The following is a 21,519-nucleotide window of genomic DNA, read 5'->3' on the forward strand; positions in this document are numbered from 1 at the left end:
GACTGCGTATATTTGGATCATATTTTTTCATCCAGTCTGCAATCTCTGCCTTTTAATAGGAGAATTTAATCCATTGACATTTAAGGTAATAACTAATAATTAAGAATTTACTTCTATCACTTAGCTATTTGATTTCTGTATGTTTTATGTAATTTTTGTTCCTCAGTTACTTCATTACTGCTCTTGTTGGTAATGGTTGAGTTTTTTTTTTTTTTTGTATTGTACCATTATGTTTCCCTTCTTCTTTCCTTTTCTTTTTATTTTTAAAGTTATTGTCTTACTTGTTACTTTGTAATTACAGTTAACAATTAACAATTAACTAATAACAGCCTAGTTTAACTGGTACAAACCTTGTTTCAGTAGACTATGAATGCTCTATTCCCCCAATCCTCCCCTTTTATATTGTTGTTGCCTCAGATTATATCTTTATACATAGTATACCAATTATTATAGGTATTAATTATTTTGCACGTGTGCCTTTTAAGTCATATGGGGTGGGGAGCAGTTACAAACCAAATGTTCCACAGTACAGGATTTTATATTTACCTATATAGTTCATAAAAAATTCCAAAAAAGCATTTAACTGGGGAGAAACTTAAAAATAGACTTGCTAATTTGGAACTAATATTTTCCCAAATGAAAGCATCTTTCTTTTCCCCCTGTAATAAAAGTAGTAGATGCTTGTAATAAATATTTCTAAAAAATTCATATACTATGAAAATACAAACAAGGGATCCTGTCACTTAGAGGCAATTCTGTTAACATTGTGGTGTATTTTCTTCCTGATTTCTTAAAAATGCATGTATACCACTTACATAAAGCATGTTTTGTTTCCATATTATTGGCTTATATGACAATGATGTTTCATTACCTGATTTTTATTTCATTTGCTATATTTTGACATCTTTTTATGCTAAAATATAAAGAATGTATTGTTTTTAATAGCTGTATATTGTTTTTTAAATTGAATTGTGCCCATTATGACTGGATCCTGATGTATGAATATACCATAATTAATTTGACCAATTGTTAGTGTCAAATAGCCAAATGAAATACAAGTTTCTTACAGTTTTTCAATATTCTGGAACAGTGTTGCAGCAGATAGGCTTGTACCTCTCTCCTGACTACTTATTTCCTTAGGATAAAATTATAATAATGAAATTTTGGTCCAAAAGACTTGCATATTTTTAAAGTTTCTGACACATATGACTAAACTGACTTCTACAAATTTTGCCAATTTACTTGTCTTAGAACAGGGTGTATGAGTGCTTTTTTTTTTTTTTCTAATTCCCTCTTCAACTCTGAGTATATGTCAGTATAATTTTTGCCAACCTGATACATCATAAGTGGTATAAAATTTTAATTTGCTACGAATGTTTGAGTCTAGATGATGAAATGTTCCTGGAAATTAGTGGGAATAGTTTCCCTTCGAAGAGATAGAAGAAAACTTCACAGAATTTTATTTTAAGAACTTTCATAGCAGGATAGATTAACTGACTATTGCATTTGATAGAATAAAGAAATGAAAGCCAAAAAAAAAAAAACAGTTAAAAAAATGATATAGTCATTGACATCTGGAATTCCTGTGGAGATAATACAGGAATTAAAAATAGAACAATTATTGGGAAATAAATTTCTATTTATAATAGCACAAATATAACCTTCGTGACTTGTTTTTAGGGACAGAGAGTACTCCTTGTCTAGGATTTAGTTGTTTACTATTTTCTCAAGAACATTCTTATACCACTTAGCTGCTTTTTTTTGAAATATTGTTTTTGTTTGTTTGTTTTTAATTCAGTTTTCTTGGGAGATAGTCACATACCATACAATCATCAGAAGTGTACAATCACTTGTTCATAGTATCATCATATAGTTGTGCATTTATTACTGCAATCAATTTTTGAACATTTTCATTACTCCAGAAAAATAAAAATAAGAATAAAAATTAAAGTAAAAAAGAACACTCAAAACACCCCATCCCCCCTTCTCCCAATTATTCATTTAATTTTTGTCCCCTTTATTCTACTCATCTGTCCATACACTGGATAAAGAGAGGGTGAGCCACAAGGTTTTCACAGTCACACAGTTACACCATGTAAGATATATAGTTATACAATCATCTTCAGGAATCAAGGCTACTGGGTTGCAGTTCGACAGTTTCAGGTATTTCCTTCTAGCTATTACAATACACTAAAAAGTAAAAAGGGATATTTGTATAATGTGTAAGAATAACCTTCAAAATTGCTTCTTGACTCCAGTTGAAATCGCAGCCACTGAAACCTAATGTTGTTCCATTTCTCTTCCCCTTTTTGGTCAGGAAGCCTTTCTCAATCCCATAATGCCATGTCCAGGCTCATTCCCAGGAGTCATGACCCATGTTGTCAGAGAGATTAACACCCCCAAGAGTATGTCCCACGTAGTGGGGAGGGCAGTGAGTTTCCCTGCAGAGTTGGCTTAGAGAGGCCACATCTGAGCAACAAAAGAGGTTTTCTGGGGTTGACTCTTAGGCACAATTATACGTAGGCATAGCCACTCCTTTGCAGTAATAAGCTTCATAAAGGCAAATCCCAAAATCAAGGGCTCAGCCTTCTAAATTTGTAGTTCTCAATGCTTGTGAGAATATCAGTAATTCTCCAGGTGAGAAAGGTTAATATTTCCACATTTTTCAGTCCCTCAAGGGGTCTTTGCAAATATACTTTCATTTTCTGTTCAAATTACTCTGGGATATATTGGGACATGACACTAACCTGTACAGACCTACCAGATCTCACTCCCTAGTTAAGGTTCTAGGTAATTATGGTGTTTGAGTAAACTGACTGTACAAGTTAAATTATATAGCATGCTACAGAAAATACAGATTTTGCAATGAATAAATATCTCTTCCTTTGGTCTCACAGAGGACAACTACTTTTTTTTTTTTTTTCCCATTGGGTGTTAAATTTTTTTTAAATTCAGTTTTATTGAGATTGTTCACATATCATACAGTCATCCAAAGATCCAAAATATACAATCAGTTCCCCATGGTACCATCATACAGCTGTGCATCCATCACTACAATTAATTTTTTTCAATTTTTAGGACATTTTCATTACTCCAGAAAAGAAATAAAGACAAAAAAGGAAATTCAAATCCTTCCATACCCCTAACCCCTCCATTCCATTGTTGACTCATAGTATTAGTATAGTACATTTGTTACTATTGATGAAAGAATGTTAGAATACTACTTACTGTAGTACATAGTTTGCAATAGGTATATTTTTCACCTATATACCCTTCTATTATTAACTTCCAGTTTTAGTGTCATACATTTGTTCTATTTCATGAAAGAGATTTCTAATATTTGTACAGTGAATCACAAACATTGTCCAACACAAGATTCACTGTTTTATACATACCTATCTTTTAATCTCCAAGTTTCCTTCTGGTGACATACATGACTCTAAGATTCCCCTTTTCCACCACATTCACGCACCATTCAGCACTGTTAGTTATTCTCACAATAACGTGCTACCGTCACCTGTGTCCATTTCCAGACACTTAAGTTCAACCTAGTTAAACATTCTGCTCATAATAAACAACTACTCTCCATTCTTTAGCCTCATTCTGTATCTTGGTAACTTATATTTCATGTCTATGAGTTTACATATTATAATTAGTTCATATCAGTGAGAGCATACAATATTTGTCCTTATGTGTCTGACTTATTTCACTCAATATAATGCCCTCAAGGTTTCTTCATCAACCCGCTTCTTTTTAAGATGGTTTTGTTCACCTACCATACATTCCATCCTAAATAAACAATTGATGGCTCCCTGTATAATCAACGTATTTATGCATTCACCACCATCACCACTATCTATATAAGTACATCTCCATTTCTTCCACAAAGAAAGAGGAAGGTCAAAGAAGGTAGAGACAAAAGAAAAAGAAAAAGAACAAAAAAAAAGAAAAACAGCTAAAAAGCAACAAAAGGAAAGATAGAATTGAACTAAAATATAATAAAAGAGTCAGACAGCATCACCAATGCCAAGAGTCCCATACCGCTCCCTTATGTCCTCCTCTTATAGGCATTTAGCTTTGGTATATGGCCTTTGTTACATTAAAGGAAGTATAATACAATGCTTCTGTTAACTGTAGTCTCTAGTTTGTATTGATTATATTTCCCCCCCATACCACCCCATTTTTATCACCTTGCAAAGTTGAGATTCAGTTGTTCTACCTCATGTAAAAACATTTGTACATTTTATCATAATTCTTGAGCACTCTAGGTTTCACTAAGTTATATAGTCCCACTCTTTATCTTTCCTCTTTCCTTCTTGTGTCTCGCAAGCTCCTAACTTTCCTCTTTCAACCATACTCCCAGTCATCTTTGTTCAGTGTACTTACATTGCTGTGCTACCATCACCCAAAACTGTGTTCCAAAACTCCACTCCTGTCCTTTCCTATCTGTCTTTAGTGCTCCCTATGCTATTTCCTGTAGAGCAGGTATCTTGTTCACAAACTCTGTCATTGTCTGTTTTTCAGAGAATATTTCAAGCTCTCCCTCATATTTGAAGGACAGTTTTGCCGGATGTAGGATTCTTGGTTGGTGGTTTTTCAGTATCTTAAATATATCACCCCACTTCCTTCTTGCCTCCATGGTTTCTACTGAGAAATCCACACATAGTCTTATCAAGCTTCCTTTGTATGTGATGGATCCCTTTCTTTTGATGCTTTCAGAATTCTCTCTTTGTCTTTGACTTTTGATAATCTGGTTATTAAGTATCTTTGTGTAGGTCTATTCAAATCTATTCTGTTTGGGGTATGCTGCTCTTCTTAGATCTGTAATTTTATGTCTTTCGTAAGAAATGGGAAAATTTCATTGATTATGTCCTCTATTATTGCTTCTGCCCCTTTTCCCTTCTCTTCTCTTTCTGGGACAGCCATTCATGTACATTCATGTGCTTCATATTGTCATTCAATTCCCTGAGATATTGCTTATATTTTTTATTCTTTTCCCTAGCTGTTGTTTTGTGTGTAGGATTTCAGGTGTCTTTTTCTCCAATTCCTGAGTGTTTTGTTCTGCCTCTTGAGATCTGCTGTTGTATGTCTCCACTGTGTTTTTCATCTCTTGTTGTGCCTTCATTTCCATAGATTCTTCCAGTTGTTTTTTCACACTTTTGATTCCTACCTTATGTTTGCCCAGTGTTTCCTTTATATCCTTCATCTCTTTTACCATATCTTCCCTGAACTTGTTGATTTGGTTTTTGAATTGATTTCAGGATATTTATTTGAAAATCTTAATTGATTGTTTCATTAAAGTGAAGCAATATATCAACTGTATCTTAATTGAGTTGTAAGTTTGTTCCTTTGACTGGGCCATATCTTCATCTTTCCTATTGTACTTTGCAGTATTCTGTTGCCTATGCATCTGGTTTCAGGTCTCAGAATGTGGTTATATTCAGTTTCAAGTTTCCTTGAGGATGTATCTTAGAAGATTGACAGACTTCCTGTGAGACCTCTAGCCACTGTGCTTTTCCTAACATGCCCAGCAGGTGGCACCTGTCAGCCTGTTGCTCCACACTGATGTTAAAGAGATGTGGCCGCTTTACTTCTCAGTTTAAGTTGTTTCTGTTTTGACTGTTTTCCCCCCAGACCCTGGGGTCTGAGTTCTGAAGGGAAAGCTGTCAAAAGAGCTGGGCCCCACCTCCTTCCTCTCAGGGAATTTATACCCCCTAGGGAGTTATCTTCTGCATTTGAATAGTTCCTTTGTCTTCCCGACTCTGTTATTTCCACCCCTGTCTGAGTCAGAGCCCTAAGAACTGAAAATGGCTAAGACTTTCTCCATGGAGCCACTCAGGTTGAGAGAGTGAAAAAGGGAAAGAAAGCCTCTTTTCAGAGCTGATACATGACCCCCCAGTTTTGCCTGTGGGTCAGAGAGAGCACCTGATCTTCTTGGCCTCCTTTCACAGGGCACAGGCATTTTCTGGCTCTTTAAGGTTGTCTCTAAAAGCCTGTATATTTATCCTTCTTTTTTTTTTTTTAATTAATTTTTTTTTTCCGTCAGCCCCACCTCCTCTCCACTGGGAGCAACCTCAGGGTACTTTGCTGCTTGTTAGGGGTTTGTCTGTGCTTGTAGCTTGTATTCAGCAGCCCATGTTTGTTAATTAAAACTCCAGTTTTAATTCGCTCGCTCCAGGAATGCTGCTTTCTCCTACAGGGTGGTCTTGCAGCTCAGCCTGCTGTGGGCGGAGGGAGCTCCTGGCATGATTCCACAGTTTTTACTTATAGATTTTATTCTGCAATCTCAGCCTTTCCCCCCAATCCACGTTGGTGTACGATGTGTAGACAGTCATGGTTGTCCCCCAGCAGTTGTTCCAGATTATTTACTAGTTGTTTGTGGTTGTTTATTAGTTGTTCCAGGGGACTAACTGAATTCCACACCTCTCTATGTTGCCATCTTGCCCCGCCTCTGACAACTGCTTTTTTAATATGGAGTTTTTTTTTCCATTTATTGAGATATAGTCACATATCATGCAGTCCTACAAAACAAAGCATGCATTCAATTGTTTACAGTACCATTACATAGTTGTGCATTCATCACCAAAATTAATTTTTGACATTTTCATTACCACACACACAAAAATAATAATAATAAAAATTAAAGTGAAAAAGAGCAATTAAAGTAAAAAAGAACACTGGGTGCCTTTTGTTTTGTTTTGTTTTGTTTTGTTTTGTTTCCTTCCCCCATTTTTCTACTCATCCATCCATAAACGAGACAAAGGGGAGTGTTGTCCATATGGCTTTCCCGATAACACTGTCACCCCTCATAAGCTACATTTTTATACAATCGTCTTCAAGATTCATGGGTTCTGGGTTGCAGTTTGATAGTTTCAGGTATTTACTGCTAGCTTTTCCAATTCATTAGAACCTAAAAAGTTTTATCTATGTTGTGTGTAAGAGTGCCCACCAGAGTGACCTCTTGGCTCCTTTTGGAATCTCTCTGACACTGAAGCTTATTTCATTTCCTTTCACATCCCCCTTTTGGTTAAGAAGATGTTCTCCATCCCATTATGCCGGGTCTAGATTCCTCCCCAGGAGTCATATTCCACGTTGCCAGGGAGATTCAATGTCAGATCCCATGTAGGGGGGAGGGCAGTGATTTCACCTGCCAAGTTGGCTTAGCTAGAGAGAGAGGGCCACATGTGAGAAATAAAGAATTTGGGGAGGCTCTTAGGCACAATTATAGGGAGGCCTACTCTCTCCTTTGCAACAACAGGTCTTCCCAAGGGCAAGTCCTGTGGTAGAGGGCTCAGCCCATCAAACCACCAGTACCTATGTCTGTGAGCACATCAGCAACCATTTGATATGGAGTTTGATTTTCAAAATGCTGCATTTTTATAAAGATCTTTTTCATTTATCTGTCATAATTTTAAAAATCTTTTATTGTGGCATGTAAATACAACTCAGAATTTCCTGTTTTAACCACTCACAAGTGTACAATTCAGTGGTATTAATTATATTCACAATATTGTGCTAACATCAACAGCATTCATTACCAAAATGTTTTCATCACCTCAAGCTGAAATTCTGCACCTGGTGAGCAATAACCCTCCGTTCTCCTCACCACTACCCCAGCCCCTATTAACCTGTAATCTACTTGCTATCTTTATGAATTTGCATATTCTAATTGTTTCATGTAAGTGAGAGCATAGAATATTTGTCCTTTTGTATCTTGCTTGTTTCACTGTATGTGATGTCTTTAAGGATCATCCTTATTGTCACAGGTATCAGAACACTATTTCTTTTTACAGCTGAATAATATTCCACTATATGTATACACTACATTTTGTTTATCTCTTCATCTATTGATAGACACTTGGGTTGTTTCCATGCTTTGGGTTTTGTGAATAATGCTGCTGTGCACATTTGTTTTTAATTATCTGTTTGAGTCCATGCTTTCAATTATTTTGTTTATATACTAAGAATTGGGATTTCATATTCAACTATCTGAGCAACTGCCAAACTGATGTCAACAGCAGCTGCATCATTTTACAATCACACCCACAATGTATGAGGGTTCCAGTTCCTAGCATTCTAACCAACACTTATTTATTTATTTTTTTTTAAATGATAGCCATCCTAGTGGGTGTAAACTGGTATCACATTGTGGTTATTATTTGCCTTTCCCTGATGACCAGTGATATTGAGCATATTTTCACTTCCTGGCCATTGATGTATCTTCTATAGAGAAATGTCTATTCAATTCCTTGCCCACCCCCCTTTTTTTGGTAGCAGTGTTACAAATTACTCAATTAATACAAAATATTAACTATAATAACAGTAAATCTGTAATCATCAGTTATAATTCCTTGTTATTTTTGTTCATTCCTCATTCTTGAGGGATTTGGGATGATGACCAATCTGGCTGCCTCAAGCTGAGGAGGGATGCCTATATTACAGATCAGAGGAATGGAATTATTTTGCTTGCTGTTGGAGATACTCCTTGCTTTTGGGATGGGGCTGATCTGTCCTTATCTTTCTGTTAGTTGTCCAAGCATGCCAGAATATACAAAATATATAAAATTAAGCAATTTATTATAGGAGTTGGCTTTCTATTTCAGTCCAAATTTTTTATGTCAGGCTGCAAGTTGGAAACTTTAAGAGAAAATATTTTGGAATCTGGCACATCTGAACTCTAGGACAGGCCACAAGATGGGAACTCTTTTGAAGGTGAAGTTGTATTCCCCAGGAAAAGCCTGCTGCCTGAACAAAAGGCAGAAACTCTTCTTCATGAGTGCTGTATTCCTCAGTTCTGCATTAAGACTTCTGACTAGATATGGTGGTTGGTTCCCTTCATTGCTGAGGGCATTCTCCTTTATTGATTGTAGTTGCAGTCAGCTGTACATGTATTCAACTCATTATAGTTGTTAATCCATCTGCTTAAAAATCCTCACAGTAACAATCAGGCCAGTGTTTGCTTGAGCAAACAACTTGACACCATAACCTAGCCAAGTTGACGTATGAAATTAACCATCTCAGACCACATCTTGTCAACTTGCCATCCATACACATCTCCTTAAATATTAATTAATCTCAAATAAAGATAACAAAGTCACAGTTTCAGCTAATGTAATGCAAGTGTCCTGCATACAGCTGAAGACACACTAACCCTCTCCCCAGAAGATGCATGTCCTTGAATGATATTCATTCTTATTCTTGATATTCTCTAATTGAAAAACTATGACATAAAATTAATTCAATTTATCTTACATGATAAGGGGATAAGAGAGGGAACTGCCAGGCTGCTATGACACTGTTGTATAGAAACATAACAGATTTTTGCATGTTAATCTCATAGCCTGCAACTTTGCTGAATTTGTTTATTAGCTCTAGTACTTTTCTTGTGGATTTTTTTTTGGATTTTCTGTATAAATGATTGTGTCGTCTGCAAATAGTGATAGTTTTATCTCTTCTTTCCAATTGGAGACTTTTAATTTCTTTTTCTTGTCTAATTGCTCTCACTAGAACTTCCAGTACAATGTTGCATAGTAATAGTGAAAGCAGACATCCCAGTCTTATTTCTTACCTCAGGAGTAGGGCTTTCAGAATTTGCTATTGAGAATAATGTTAGCTGTGGGTTTTTCATTAATGCCCTTTATCATATTGAGAAAGTTACTTTCTAGTCTTATTTTTCTGAGAATTTTTATCATGAAAGGGTGTTGGATTTTATCACATGCTTTTTCTGTGTCAATTGAGCAGATCATGTGATTTTTTTTCCTTTGTTCTAGTCATGTGGTTTATTACATGATTAATTTTTTTGTTGAATCATCCTTGCATTCCTTGAACAAATCCCATTTGTTCATGGTATATAATTCTATTAATATGTTGGACTCCTTTTGCTAGCATTTTGTTGAAGATTTTTGCATCCTGTAAGAGGTATTCATCTTTAGTGCATTTTTTTTTGTGTGTGTAGTATCTTTATCTGACTTCAGTATCATGGTCATGGTGGCCTCATAGAATGAATTATAAAGTGATCCCTCCTGTTCTATTTTCTGGAAGAGTTTGAGAAGGATTAGTTTTATTTTATTTTATTTTATTTTATTTTATTTTATATATTTATTTATTTATTTTATTTCCTTTTATTTATTTATTTATTTAATTTATTTTATTTATATTTTGAAATAAATTCAAATTTATAGGAACAGTTGCAAACTATTTTATTTATTTTATTTTATTTTTATTTTGAAATAAATTCAAAGTTATAGGAACAGTTGCAAAAACAATACAAACCCCATACACAGAACTCCAGCATACCCAGACCCCCTTCCCCTGATACCCAATCCACCAACTTTAACATGCTGTCACACCGCTATTTCTTTCCCTCCCTCCATCCCTTCCTCCCTGTCTATCATCCAGCATCTATTGCTCTGTCTTCTGAACATATGAGAGCTAGCTGCACACATCCTTGAACAAACACTATAATTCATGTATACAATTCCCACGAACAAGAACATTCTTTTATGCAATCCCATTAAATGCAGCTAAGACGTACAAGAGATTTAACATTGATACAAAGCTTACATTCTATATTTCCTTTTTTTTTTTTTTTTCCTTATGTCTCAACTGTGTCCCTTTGAGCCTCCTGTCCTCCATCCTCAGATCCCATCCAGGCTCATCCTTGGCATTCAATTATCATCTATTTAGACTGTCTTTTTTTTTTTCTCAATTGTGGAAACATATATACAGCCTAAATCTTCCCATTCCACCCCCTCCCTAGCATTCCATTAGTGGGATTAATCACATTTAGAATGTTGTAATGCTATCTCTTTCCCACCATCCATTACTAGAAATTTCCCTTCACCTCAAACAGCAACCCTACACTCATTTCTTTTTTTTTTAATTTTGAAATAAATTCAAAGTTATAGGAACACTTGCAAAAACAATACTAACCCTATACACATAATTCCATCATACCCTGACCCCCCTCCCCTGATAGCCCAATCCACCAACTTTAACATGCTGTCACATCGCTATTTCTTTCCCTCCCTCCCTTACTCCCTCCCTCCCTATCATCCATCATCTGTTGCTCTGTCTTCTGAACATATGAGAGCTAGCTGCACACACCCTTGAACAAACACTATAATTCACATATACACTTCCCATGAACAAGAACATTCTTTTATGCAATCCCATTAAGCACAGCTAAGAAGTACAAGAGATTCAACAATGATACAAAGCTTACATACTATATTTCCTTTTCCTTATGTCTCAGCTGTGTCCCTTTGAGCCTCCTGTCCTCCATCCTCAGATCCCATCCAGGCTCATCCTTGGCATTCAATTGTCATCTATTTAGACTGTCTTTTTTTTTTTCAATTGTGGAAACATATATACAGCCTAAATCTTCCCATTCCACCCCCTCCCGAGCCTTCCATTAGTGGGATTAATCACATTTAGAATGTTGTAATGCTCTTTCCCACCATCCGTTACTAGAAATTTCCCTTCACCTCAAACAGCAACCCTACACTCGTTTCTTAACTCCCCATTGCCCCTTCCCCCATTTCTCTGAACCCATACTCTACTTTTCATCTCTATGGTTATATTCTCTGATAATTTCTTTGTGTTTACTGTGGAGCTTAAAATTAACCTCTTAAATCCATAACAATCTTGTTTTTCTTTGATACCACCTTCATTTCAATAGGACACATAAACTATGTTCCTATACTCCTCCATTCCCCCACCTTTATATAGTTGTCTAAAATTACATATTTTACATTGGGTTCAAAACCACTGATTTGTCATTAGAGTTTGTGTATTTTTATCATGTAGGAAGTAAATAGTGGAGTTACAGTTCAAAAATTATTGACTTCTGTTTGTATTCCATTGTGTTTGGAGAATGTGCTTTGAGTATATTCAATTTTTTTTTTTTAATTTCTTGAGGCTTGTTTTATGTCCTAGCTTATGGTCCCTTCTGGAGAAAGATCCGTGATCACTAGAGAAAAATGAGTGTCCTGGTGATTTGGGATGTAAGGTTCTATATATGTCTGTTTAAAATTCTCTGTATCTCTTTCTCTTTCTCTTTTCTTTGTTTCTCTGTCAGTAGGGCTCCCTTTAGAATCTGAAGTAGGGCAGGTCTTTTATTGGCAAACTCTCTCAGCATTTGTTTGTCTGTGAAAAATTTAAGTTCTCCCTCAAATTTGAAGGAAAGTTTTGCTGGGTAAAATATTCTTGGTTGGAAATTTTTCTCTCTCAGAATTTTAAATATGTCATGCCACTGCCTTCTCTCCTCCATGGTGGCTACTGAGCAGTTACAACTTAGTCTTATGTTGTTTCCTTTGTATGTGGTGAATTGCTTTTCTCTTGCTGCTTTTATAACTTTCTCCTTCTCTTCAGTATTTGAGATTCTGATCAGAATATGTCTTGGTGTGGCTTTATTTAGATTTATTCTATTGGAGTTCGCTGGGCATTTATGCTTTGTGTATTTATATTGTGTATAAGGTTGGGGAAGTTTTCCCCAACAATTTCTTTGAATACTCTTTCTAGGCCTTTACCCTTCTCTTCCCCTTCTGGGATACCAATGAGTCTTAAGTTTGGATGTTTTATTTTATCTGTTGTATCACTGAGATCTATTTCAATTTTTTTTTATTTTTTTCTCCATTCTTTCGTTCTTTCATTTTCTGTTCTGTGGACTTCTAGGACACTGAGTTGTTGTTCAACTTCCTCTAATCTTTTATTATGAGTTTCCAGTGTCTTTAATTTGGCCAACAGTTTCTTTTATTTCCATAAGATCTTCTTATTTACTCTTGCAATGTCTTCTTTATGCTCTTCTAGGGTCTTATTTATGTCCCTTATATCCTGTGCCATGGTCTTCTTCATGTCCTTTATATTCTTTGCCATGTTTTCATTCCTCGATTGTAGTTCTTTGATTAATTGTGCCAAGTACTGTGTCTCTTCTGATATTTTGATTTGGGTGTTTGGGATTGGGTTCTCCATATCGTCTGGTTTTATCATGTGCTTTAAGATTTTCTGTTGTTTTTGGCCTCTTGGCATTTGCCTTGCTTGATAGGGTTCTTTCAAATTGTAAAAAAAAAATACCAATCTAATTTTTTAGAAATACAAGTTGGTGGCATACACTTTCTCCAACTAAGTAGCAGATGGTGTCTGCGAGTCACCTATACCCCTCAAGTCAGTTCTCCTCAACTTTGTCCTTGTGGTGTGTGGGGAAATGATTCTTGTGGAGTTCAGTTGGTGAACTCAGTTTGGGTGTGTTGTTGGAGCCATCCGCCCTGAATGTGGGGCGTGTGTATGGGTGGCTAGGGAGGCAGGGCAGCTTTAATATTCAAACCCCCCAAGTGTTCCCGGAGATTCAAGGCCACTGCAAGAGTCTAAGCCTTTATTTCAGTTCTGCCCCAGACCCTCTCTGTCGCTGACCCACAAACCACTGGCATTGATGTAGCATCCCTGGGTTTTCTGAGCGGGCCCCCCTTCTCAGCTGTGATCTTCCAGGACCTCTGCTGAGGGAAGGCTGTGCTATGTCACAAGTTTGCGCTGTCCCTCAAGGGAAGCCCCTGGCCTCCGGGCCATGCAGGGGTGCTCTCAGCCTGATGCAAAGATGGCTGAATTGGGCATCTCAACCCCCCCTTTTTCGCACAGTTCCTCCTTCCCAGCTCCGGGACAACTGGCATGGCTCTGGGCTGTGGGCACGGCCCCGGGCAGGAGTGTCTCCAGCCCACCGGGGAGCCAGCTGCAAGTGGCGGGGTTTCTTTCTCCTTCCGGGTCTCCCCTCCTCTCCCCTGGCCCTGAGGGAATCTGCAGCGGGCTATCCTCCACACTAGACACCGAGAGGCCAGCTTAGCCCGCTCCTGCCGTGCTTCACTGCGTGGTTCCCACTGTCGCAACTGCAGCCGCTCCTGGGTTTTTCCCTTTTTTTTTTTTTTAAAAAAAAACCAGTCCGTCTCCAAACGCCAACCCCTGGCTTCCCCACCACCTCAGTGTGGCCGTGGGTCTTTCAGCCGGCTTACTCACTGATTTCAGAATGCAGACTCCCAGTTTAACTAAGTGTACGGCCCCTGTGGTTCTAGCAAACCTTGTCCAGCTGGTGCATCGCTGAAACCGACCTTCTGGTTTTTATCTAGTATTTTTCACGGAGGTGTTTTTTTGCCCTGTCTCACCTAGCCGCCATCTTAGGTTCTCCAGTATTCTTTTTTGAATGTTTGCTCAGATTCACTGGGGCAACCATCTGGTCCTGGGATCCTCTTTGTTCGGAGGTTTTTGGTTACTGATTTAGTATCTTTACTTGTTATTGGTCTATTGAGATATTCTATTGCTTCTTGAGTAGTTTAGGTAAGTTATATGTTTCCAGGAAGTTTTCCTTTTCCTCTAGATTACCTAATATGTTGACATACAATTATTTAACATATTCTCTTATAATTCTTTTAATTTCTGCAGACTCAGAAGTAATGTTCCCACTTTCATTGTGGATTTTAGGTATTTACATCTTCTGTATTTTATTTCCTTTGTCAGTCTAGCTAAAGATTTCTCAATTTTATTGACCTTTTCAAATAATCAGATTTGGTTCTTTCATTGATTCTCTCAACTGTTTTTATGTTGTATTTCATTTATCTGTACTCTAATGTGTATTATTTTCTTCCTTCTGCTATATTTAAGTTTAGTTTGTTTTTTCTTTGTTTTCTATTCCTCAAGATAAGAAGTTAGGTTATTGATTTCTTCTTTTTTAATGTAGGAATTACACCTACAAGTTGTCCTCTCAGGACTGCTTTTGCTGCATCTTGTAGATATTGGTATGTTGTGTTTTCCTTTTCATTTGTCTCTAAGAATTTTCTGATTTTCATGGTAATGTCTTCTTTGACCCATATGTAGTTTAAGAGTGTATTGTTCAATTTCCTTACGTTTGTGTATTTTCCAGTTTTCCTTCTGCTGTTGTTTTCTAGTGACATTTGTTTGTGGCCATAGAAAATGGTTTGTGTGATTTCAGACTTTGAAAATTTTTTGAGACTTATTCTGTGGCCTCTCTTATAGTCTGTCACAAATAATTGTCCATGTGCACTTAGAAGAGTGTGTATTCTGCTGTTGTTGGGTGAAGTGTTTGATAGGTATCTTTTAAATCTAATGTGCTCATAGTATCATTCAAGTTCTCCATTTCCTTATTGATCTTCTGTCTAGATATCCATTACTGAAAGTGGTGTATGGAAGTTTCCAATTATCATTGTGGAACTGCCTATTTCTTCCTTCAGTTTTGTTAATGTTTTCTTCATATTTTTGTGGCTCTGTGATTAGGTGCAATTATGTTTATAATTGTTATATAATGTCTTTGGATTGTCCTATTTATTAATATATAGTATCCTTTTTTGTCTCTTTTAACTGATTTTGACTTGAACTGTATTTTTTTTGTCTGATATTAGCATAGCCATCCCTGTTCTCTTTTGGTGACTATTTGCATGGATTATTTTTTTCCATTCTTTTATCCTCAACCTGTTTGTGTCTTTGTGTCTTAGATAAATCTCTGGTAAATAACATTTGGTTGGATCATGCTTTTTTAACTGTTCTGCCAATTTGTGTCTTTTTATTGGAGGGTTTAGTCCATTTACTTTTTTTTTTCATTTTTAATAGGATTTTATTATTATTTTTTAATGTAGGAAAACTATACTGCCCTTCAATCTCATCTATAAAGGTTGGCAGCCCTGAAAACTCCTTTTTTAATGTAGCATTTGATTTTTTTTTATTTTGGGTGGGGGGTTCTTTTTTTTAAAGTTAGTTTTATTGAGATATAGTCACATACAATACAGTCATCCATGGCATACAATCAACTGTTCACGGTACCATCATATAGTTGTGCATTCATCACCCCAGTCAATTTTTGAACATTTTTGTTACATCAGAAAGAATAAAAATAAGAATAAAAAATAGAAGTAAAAAAGAACACCAAAACCATTACCCACATCCCACCCTATTTTTCCTTTAGTTTTTGTCCCCGTTTTTCTACTCATCCATCCATACACTGGATAAAGGGAGTGTGAGCCAGAAGGTTTTCACAATCACACTATCACCCCATGTAAGCTACATGGTTATACAATCATCTTCAAGAATCATGCCTACTGGGTTGGAGTTTGTTAGTTTCAGGTATTTACTTCTAGCTATTCCAGAATATTAAAACCTAAGAAGGGATATCTATATAGTGCATAAGAATGCCCTCCAGAGTGACCTCTTGACTCCATTTGAAATCTCTCAGCCACTGAGACTTTATTTTGTTTCATTTTGCTTTCCCCTTTTGGTTAAGAAGATTTTCTCAGTCCCACGATGCTGGGTCCAGGCTCATCCCCGGGAGTCATATCCTGCATTGCCAGGGAGATTTACACCCCTGGGAGTCAGGTCTCAGATAGAGGGGAGGGAAGTAAATTCACCTGCCGAGTTGGCTTAGCTAGAGAGAGAGGGCCACATCTGAGCAACAAAGAGGCACTCGGGGAGACTTTTAGGCACAACCACAAGTAGGCTTAGCCTCTCCTTTGCAGCAACAAACTTCATAAGGGCAAGCCCCAAAATGGAGGGATCAGCTCACCAAATTGTCAGTTTTCAACGTTTGTGAGAATATTAGTAATAACTCATGTGGGGGCGTCCAACATTTCCACGTTTTCCCCCAGCTTCTCGGGGGACCCTGCATATATATTTTTATTCTCTGCCCAAATTACTTTGCGATGTATCACTATTTCACACTAACCTGTACAAACCTACTAGATCTCACTTCCTATTCAAAGTTGCATGTAATTATGGTGTTTGAATAAACTGACCATACAAGTTAAATTATTTAGTATGCTGTAGAAGATGTATATCCTGCGCCAAATAAACAACACAGAAGTTGAAGTTTTAAAGCACAGTCCATATCATCCTTTACCCTTTGGCCTGATCTGCCTTAGTCCTAACCAGATCTGCTTCATTCATATCTCTAATTGAAGTCTGGATTCTTTTTCAGCTTTTTTAACAGTTGCTATATGTGATAATACTGACATCCACAGCTGCCGAGCTCTAGCTCTGAGTTTCAGGTGTGACACAGATACCCAGACTTCCAGAGACCAACCAGGTTATACACAAAGGATCAGCATGTCAGAGTTTGGAGATAGCCATTACAATTCAGGAATAGATGTGACTGCTGTAAGAGCTTACAATCTAGGGACCATTACAATGAGTGTTCTCCTGATAGGCTGTGTTCTAAGATTCAGTTCTGAGTTTACACATTGTAGTTAGTTCATATTGGTGAGGCATTATAATGTTTATCTTTTCATTTCTGGCATACTTTACTCAAAATGTTGTCTACAGTATCCATTCAACTCCATTCACCTCCTTTTGTATCTCACAGCTTCACTCCTTGCAGTTGCTCAATATTCCATTGTATGCATACACCACAGTTCACCATTCTGTTCATCAGTCGATGTACCCTTAGGCACCTCCACCTTTGCAAATCATGAATACTGTGTCCATAAACACCAGTGTGCAAATGTCCATTCATGTCCCTGCTCTTAGATCTTCTAAGTACATACCCCATATTTAGATTGCAGGACCTTATGGCACCCACATACTTAGTTTCTTGTGGAACCAGCATACTGTCCTCCAGACAGGCTACACCATTCTACCTCCCCACTAATAGTAAATAGGTACATATGTCTCTTCATGTTTTCTCCATAACTTTTATCCCTATTTATATTTTTCCTACAATTTTATAGAGATATATTCACATACCATAGAATCATCCACAGTGTACAATCAGTTGTTCATGGTATCATCATATAGTTTTGCATTTATCACCACAATCAGCACTTGAACATATTAATTCCTATGGGAAAATTTTTTTTAAGAGTAATAAAAAAGATAATAAAAAGAAAAATGAAATACCATACAAGACAATATAATAGTAAGGTCAGACAACAACACCACTACCAAGAATCCCATATCCTTCCTTTGTATCCCACTCTCATACACATTTAGCTTTGATATATTGCCTTTGTTACATTTAATGGAAGCATGTTATAATGTTACTGTTGACCATAGACTCCAGTTTTCTTTGATTACATTTTTTCCCCAATATTATCCCTTTTCCAAAACTTTGCATGGTTGACATTCATTTGTCACATGTAAGAACATTTTTATATTTGTACATTTTGTCACAATCATTGACCTCTCTAGTTTTCGCTATGTTAAATTGTCCCAGTCTTTATCTTCTGTCTTTACCTCTGGTGTCATACATGCCTCTGGCCCTCCTCTTTCAGCTTTACTCACAGACATCTTTGTTCAGTGTACTTACAATATTGTGTTACACTGTACCAGTCTTTATCTTCTATCTTTACTTCTGGTGTCATACATGCCTCTGGCCTTCCTCTTTCAGCTTTACTCACAGACATCTTTGTTCAGTGTACTTACAATATTGTGCTACCATCACACAGTATTATGCTATCTATTTCTGGATCTATACAGTCAATCCTGTTGAACATTCTGTAGTACTTCAGCATCAAATGCCGGATACAGGGCATTCTCTTCTATGGAAGTCCAGATGATTACAAAGTAGTTTCTACAAGGTAGCATTTACTTTAGTCTGGAATCCAATTTTTAGCAATGCATGCTCAGGAAACTGCTTTATTGATAGTTTAACACTTAGCATGTCTCTTGGAGGATACTAATTTTTTTAAAATTCAGTTTTATTGAGATATATTCACATACCATACAGTCATCCATGGTATACAATCAACTGTTCACAATACCATCTTATAGTTGTGTATTCATCACCCTAATCTATTTTTGAACCTTTTCCTTACATCAGAAAGAATCAGAATCAGAATAAAAAATAAAAGTAAAAATAAAAATAGAACACCCAAATCACCCCCCCATCCCACCCTATTTTTCATTTAGGTTTTGTCCCCATTTTTCTACTCATCCATCCATACACTGGATAAAGGGAGTGCGATCCACAGGGTTTTCACAATCACACTGTCACCCCTTTTAAGCTACATTGTTTTACAATCATCTTCAAGAGTCAAAGTTACTGGGTTGGAGTTTGGTAGTTTCAGGTATTTACTTCTAGCTATTCCAGTATATTAAAACGTAAAAAGTGTTATCTATATAGTGTGTAAGAATGTCCACCAGAGTGACCTCTAGACTCCATTTGAAATCTCTCAGCCACTGAAGCTTTATTTTGTTTCATTTTGCTTCCCCCTTTTGGCCAAGAAGATGTTCTCAATCCCATGATGCTGGGTCCAGGCTCATCCCCGAGAGTCATATCCTGCATTGCCAGCAAGATTTACACCCCTGGGAGTCAGGTCCCACATAGTGGGGAGGGCCAGCGAGATCACCCACCAAGGTGGCTTAGTTAGAGAGAAAGGGCCACATTTGAGCAATAAAGAGTCACTCAGGTGGAGATTCTTATAAGCAGGCTTAGCCTCTCCTTGCAGCAACAAGCTTCATAGGGGCCAGCCCCAAGAAAGAGGGCTCAGCACATCAAGCCATCAGTCCCCAGTGTTTGTGAGAACATCCAGCAACAATCCAGGTGAGGATGTCCAACACCTCTGGGTAGAATACTAATTTTTAAAATGATAATGAGAAATGTAACTTTCAGAGTGAGCATGCTTAGTAGTCTTCCTGACCAGCACGTTCTTTCATTATTGGTTACTTTGTTTCTGGACATGATTAAGTTCCATCCTTCAGATGCACTTTGAATTGGAACTGTACGAGGGAGAAAGAATGTGGGCTTGAATTTTGTTGGCATGGATTGTGAGAGAGGTGGAATGGTTCTGGAGGTAGCAATTCGTGCAGCAGCTTCCTGATTTAGCAGGTGGCTTTCTAATTCTGCAACTTATGCAGTAGCTTCCTTGTTTGTCAGCTTCCTGCAGTGATGGTGACAACTTTCTTGATTGTGGCTGCAGCAGAGTGGGTCTGTGGACTAGGAGTTGTTTCTGGGAGCTTAGTCACTCTAGGGCCTGCCTCTTAACTTTTTCTAATGATTTTTGTGGGCTCTGATTCTTGTATTAAATCATTTTTGCTTAAACTACCTAGAGTAGATTCTAATGTCTGAACCTGGACAAATACAGTAATTACTACTGAAAGTATTACAGGCAACAGATCCTCAAGGATATACGAATATGAAAGGTCACTGGCAATCAGTCCGTGGCACTTAGTGGCCAAAGTTACTTAAATATTCACCTGCTTACCTGGAGTGAAGTACCTGTTGAAGGCAAGGCTTTGGTAGACTGAATGGTGCTAGATTTTAGAAGCAAAAGGAATATAAAGATTATGGGAGATATGACTAACTTAAACTCCATTAGAGAGACTAAATCAATGGTTTTCAACCTGGTGTGACTTTGTTGTCACCTTTTCCCCCAGGGATATTTGCAAAGTGTGGTGACAATTGGGTTGTCATAATTGGGGTGGGAGTATTGTTTGCTATTGACATTATAGGATGCTGGTAAACATCCTATAACGCACAGGACTGCCCCCTGCCCACCAAAACTAAGAGCTTTCTGGCTCAAAATGTCAAAAATGCTGAGTATGAAAATCCCTGGTTTAAAGTAAGAAAATTACAGGGTCAGAGTTTTAAAATCTTGGCTAAAGTTATGGTTAGAGAACTAATGAGTTTTGTGACTGGCTTAACAGAATCTTAAATCTTGTAACTCTGGGGCTGTCAGAGTCAAAATGAGGTACAGAGTCATATCCAACAAGTTGAACTACATTGTAGGTTGAATTCACACTTTCAACAGGTGTAAGTTGGGGTATAATTGGGAAAGGGTGAGATTCTGAGAATTTGCAGGTGACATTTGCAAGTATTTGAATGATGCCAGATATTCTGAATGCATAATTTTTACCTGCCATCAAAAGCCTCACTTCTTCCCCTGACTGAAGAGACTGATCCTGCCTTACTTAAAGATGTTGTTGTGACTTGCAGAGTGACAGCTGTTCTTCTCATTCACATCCCTACCATTCCTCTTGACCTCTAGACCTCTAGCTGGAGTCAGATCCTAGCAAGTCCAAGGGGCCAATTTCAAAATCAAAGACAAGTTTTATGCACCAAAAGAATTGCAAGAAGTTTACTAATTTGTGTTACTAAAAACCTGGGAAATGGATATAGAGTTGGATTTTGAGGGTGCTAGACCAGGAAAGGAGGAAATAATTTTGGTTTGGGCTGAATTTATTGATGTAGGTCCACCTCTAGGGATTTCAGATTTGATGCTGGCTCAAGCAACTGGGACTGTTTTCAGTCGTCTGCTTCTTTGGTTGACTGTAACCTTGATTCAGTAGTGATCTACATTAAATATAGTTGAGATGCCTGACTTGGAGGTTTAGGAATGTTGGGGTGGATTTAACATGTGCAGTGGACTCCCTTACTTTCTAATTATTTCCCCTAAGAAATTTTCTACCACCTTTAAGAAAATGCTGGGATTCTTAAAAGTGCTGTAGTGGCTGCCTTCTCTAGTCTTGGTATGAATGTTAGAGATTCTGCTATTAAAATGGCCCTCAGATTTTAGTGGGAGCCTGTAATGGCAG

General features: G+C 37.3%; 1 protein-coding gene and 1 non-coding gene across 3 annotated transcripts in view; one reads left to right on the plus strand and one right to left on the minus strand.

Annotated features, from left to right (window-relative positions):
• Nucleotides 1–21,519, plus strand: part of SBF2 (SET binding factor 2) — a 696,898-nt gene that overhangs the window by 124,703 nt on the left and 550,676 nt on the right. The window lies entirely within an intron of this gene.
• On the minus strand, nt 15,628–15,780 carry LOC119538951. The gene has a single exon (XR_005217732.1). It is a non-coding gene; the product is annotated as a small nucleolar RNA U109 (small nucleolar RNA).

The sequence above is a fragment of the Choloepus didactylus genome, chromosome 6 (assembly GCF_015220235.1).
Source record: "Choloepus didactylus isolate mChoDid1 chromosome 6, mChoDid1.pri, whole genome shotgun sequence".
Lineage (NCBI taxonomy): Eukaryota > Metazoa > Chordata > Mammalia > Pilosa > Megalonychidae > Choloepus > Choloepus didactylus.